Consider the following 5,000-nt stretch of genomic DNA (forward strand, 5'->3'; position numbering starts at 1 on the left):
GTGTTTACCTGACGTTAAGGTAATCGCAGATGTGTGAAAAATGACAGTGCAATCAGCAAAGATATTAATGAGGAAAATATCACTGCCTCTTCTCAGGGCGTTATCTAAGATATCGTCTAAATGTACTTTCAATCTAGAGATAACAACTATTCCATTGAAAAAAAAAATAATTGCCACTGGAAGAATAGAATTAATATCAAGAGCATATTAAGGTTATTTTTGAACTCATGCCACAGCTAAAATATCTCCAAGGTCTCCAAGACTTTAGAAACGTTGACTTGAGGACAGGGAACAAGATATGAAAGTAACATGGGGGCAAGGCACTTGTACCCAACCTTTGTTTGTGGCATGAGATGCCACATGAGAAGTTAGATGTTTGTTCCTTTCTTTTAAGAGAGCTATTTTTGGTGTAAACAGTGTCAATAGTTGTTGCGAGCTAAGAAATTAGTACCAAACATTCGATGAAGTATTGTGTTTGTAAAGGACAATTAACTGCAATTTCCTACATTTTAAAGGAGCTGTTGTTTGGGTAGACAGTGACAATAGCTAATACTGTAAGCTAATACTGTAAGGCCCAATTAATTGTATTTTCAGAGAGAGAGAGAGAGAGAGAGAGAGAGAGAGAGAGAGAGAGAGAGAGAGAGAGAGAGAGAGAGAGAGAGAGAGAGAGAGGTCGTAATCTCTTGAGCTAATGAATTGGCACAAAACATTTGGTGAAGTAATATGTTTGTAAAGCCCAATTAATTGTATTTTCTGAGAGAGAGAGAGAGAGAGAGAGAGAGAGAGAGAGAGAGAGAGAGAGAGAGAGAGAGAGAGAGAGAGAGAGAGAGAGAGTCGTAATCTCTTGAGCTAATGAATTGGCACCAAACATTTGGTGAAGTAATATGTTTGTAAAGCCCAATTAATTGTATTTTCTGAGAGAGAGAGAGAGAGAGAGAGAGAGAGAGAGAGAGAGAGAGAGAGAGAGAGAGAGAGGTCGTAATCTCTTGAGCTAATGAATTAGTACCAAACATTTGGTGAAGTAATATGTTTGTAAAGCCCAATTAATTGTATTTACAGGAAGAGAGAGAGAGAGAGAGAGAGAGAGAGAGAGAGAGAGAGAGAGAGAGAGAGAGAGAGAGAGAGAGAGAGAGAGAGAGAAAGGTCGTAATCTCTTGAGCTAATGAACTGGCACCAAACATTTGATGAAGTAATATGTTTGTAAAGTCTAATCAATTGTATTTTCACAGAGAGAGAGAGAGAGAGAGAGAGAGAGAGAGAGAGAGAGAGAGAGAGAGAGAGAGAGAGAGACGTCGTAATCTCTTGAGCTAATGAATTGGCACCAAACATCTGGTGAAGTAATATGTTTGTAAAGCCCAATTAATTGTATTTTCAGAGAGAGAGAGAGAGAGAGAGAGAGAGAGAGAGAGAGAGAGAGAGAGAGAGAGAGAGAGAGAGAGAGAGAGAGAGAGGTCGCAATCTCTTGAGCTAATGAAGTGGCACCAAACATTTGGTGAAGTAATATGTTTGTAAAGCCCAATTAATTGTATTTTCAGAGAGAGAGAGAGAGAGAGAGAGAGAGAGAGAGAGAGAGAGAGAGAGAGAGAGAGAAAGTCGTAATCTCTTACAAATAACGTGCAGCACAATATTTACACTCCGGTCACTTTATATCGTAGGTCTTCTACATCGTAGATTAATGAACCATTCGTGAAAATTTATTCTCCAGTATAAATGATAAATCAGAACTGCGCCACCGTGAGATAATTGGATTTCCTACCTGTATCCCTAATGTTCAACAGTAGAATGGAACACGGAGGTTTGTTCACAGATTTCAACGTTGGTATGCTTTAGGTGCATATTCGTCTCCCACTTCATGTGCAACAACCAAATGATATTCGGAACTTAATAAGTGGTTAAATGGATGCTGTAGTTAGCCTTTCATTTAATTACCCTGAAATCTTACCATAATTACATTTAAACGAGTTCATTTGTTCTCTTGTGAGGTTCGATAGTCTCTAAGTTGATGCATGGGTATGTCAAGAGACATTGTATATCTTCTGCTGTTAGTTTTCTATACAAGACAACTAATAAGATGGCTATTTGTCTGTCCGTCCTCACTTTTTCTGTACGCCCTCAGATCTTAAAAACTACTGAGGCTAGAGGGCTGCAAATTAGCATGTTCATCATCCACCCTCCAATCATCACACATACCAAATTGCAGCCCTCTAGCCTCAGTAGTTTTTATTCTATTTAATGGTAAAGTTAGTCATAATCGTGCTCCTGGCAACGGTATAGGACAGGCCACCACCAAGCCGTGGTTAAAATTTCATGGGCCGCGGCTCATACATGGTTATACCGAGACGGCCGAAAGATCAGATATGTTTTCGGTGGCCTTGATTATACGCTGTACAGAAAACTCGATTGCGCCGAAGAAACTTCGGCGCATTTATTCCTTGTTTTTTTTTTAATACTATGAATAGTTTCATATTCTTATTAACGTTCTGTTAGCTACAACCCCTTTTATTTATTGACAAAGACCTCCAGGGAAGGATTTAAATCATTTCTTTGACTGGAATATTGAAGTTCGAATCAATCAAGGGGGCTGAAGAATTAATAGCAGCCATCAGTGTGTGACAAGGAGGTAAACTGGAATTAATTGCTGTAACGAAATATATATATTGAGATATATGCATTCAGAATACGTCGGAGTAAGTGGTTCTCAGGTAATGCGGTAAGCCTCCATGAAATGTTGAACTTACGATAAATGACAGGATTCGTGTATATATATATATATATATATATATATATATATATATATATATATATATATATATATATATATATATATATATATATATATATATATATATATATATATATATATACACAGTATATATATATAAACATAAACTTGCAAATAACAATAAAAGTAAATCGATCATGTAACCTGGGCTTTTAGGTCTTTGAACGTGCGCAGGTGGCTGATTTGCTTAAGAAGAAGGAACCAGGTTGTATTGGACTAGAGTGAATGATATATTAAATAAGAAGCAAAGTATATATATCTTCCCGAAATACCCTCAGCAATGGGTATCATTCAGCATCATTACTGTTTATATGGGCTATGTACTATGTCAAGCTAAGAGTCTTTCATCTTACCAAATCATAAAAAACGTTAAAATTGATGCATTAATCTGATCCTACGGAATAAAACCATATCTCTATAAAATAGAACCATATCTCTATAGGATAAAACCATATCTCTAGTGAATAGAACCATATCTCTAGTGAATAAAACCACATCTCTTTAGAATAAAACCATATCTCTAGTGAATAAAACCATATCTCTAGTGAATAAAACCACATCTCTAGTGATTAAAATCACATCTCTAGTGAACAAAACCATATCTCTATAGAATAAAACAACATCTCTACGGAATAAAATCATATCTCTAGTGAATAAAACCATATCTATATAGAATAAAACCATATCTCTATAGAATAAAACCATATCTCTCTAGAATAAAACCACATCTCTAGTGAATAAAATCGTATCTCTAACAATAAAACCATATCTCTAGTGAACAAAACCATATCTCAATAGAATAAAACCATATCTCTAGTGAATAAAAACCACACCTCTAGTGAATAAAACCACATCTCTAGTGAATAAAAAACACATCTCTAGTGAATAAAAACCACATCCCTAGCGAATAAAACCACATCTCTAATGCTAAAAAAAAAATGGAATAAAACCACAATTCCAATGCCAAAAGAATTGCACTTGCATATAACTCATCCTAAACACAAGAGTTCAAAATTACTCAGACATCCTACGTGTATAGTTGAACAGTTTCTCTCTTGTTTACTCCGAGAGAATTTACCACGACCCGCAGATAATTAATAACCATCGACGGGCATCATATTATCATCGGTGAGGTTTGAGGGCTTGTGTTTGACTCCCGAAGTCCCTCCATCGGCACCTAGATAATTGGCTGCTCAACAAAGCTTCTAATACAATACCAGTCTTGGCCCAGATATGTGATTAATAGAGTTGGCCGCAGCAGCCTTTGTCTCAGCCCCCACAACGCTAACCAACACTTTGGTTGGGATATTACCGAATATGTTCCTTCTCTCTCTCTCTCTCTCTCTCTCTCTTGTATGTATGTATATATATATATATATATATATATATACATACATATATACATGAATATATATATATGTATAAATATATGAATATATATATATATATATATATATATATATATATATATATATATATACTATATATATATATATATATATATATATATATATATATATATATATATATATATATATATATATATATATATATACGTGTGTGTTCGTGTGTATTTATATGTATATCTGTCTCTGTTATCTATGCATCTCCATGGTTTTCTACTTTCTGTCTACGTATTTATATAACTCTCTCTTTCTCTGGCTTACTATTATCTAAGTATCTGTGAGTCTCTGCCTCTCTATTTCTACCTAATTGGCTGTGTAAATTCTACTTTAAATAAGGAAACACCAATCATTTACAGTTTCCTGTTGTCTACGTTACTTATTCTACAGATAGAGAGTAAGAAAGCTTTCTGAAGGAATAATTATTTTCAATATTTTAAATAATTTTTGTTAATTTTTTACTGGCGTTTGTTGATTTAAATGTTACTGTTGGGCAGAATTGCATTACTGAATTTCTGAACAGTGTTGAATACTTTGCTAATCTCAGAAATATTTCACTTGATAAAGAGTTGAAACAGAATAAGAGGAGTCATGAAATGTGAAAACTGTGGCACAATATTCGTTTAAACTTTCAGCTGAAAACTGATAGAAAATTATATTCATGGGATACACTTAATAATAAAATAAATAAATAAATTATGTTCTTGAATTTTGCTTGTTTGTTTTCTGACTTACTTCTCTTTCATAACATATTGAGTTTTAACCTATAATTTTTCATTTATTTATTTCCAGATGGGTACCATGTAATTATCTCT

Source organism: Macrobrachium rosenbergii, chromosome 12 (genome assembly GCF_040412425.1).
Source record: "Macrobrachium rosenbergii isolate ZJJX-2024 chromosome 12, ASM4041242v1, whole genome shotgun sequence".
Classification (NCBI taxonomy): domain Eukaryota; kingdom Metazoa; phylum Arthropoda; class Malacostraca; order Decapoda; family Palaemonidae; genus Macrobrachium; species Macrobrachium rosenbergii.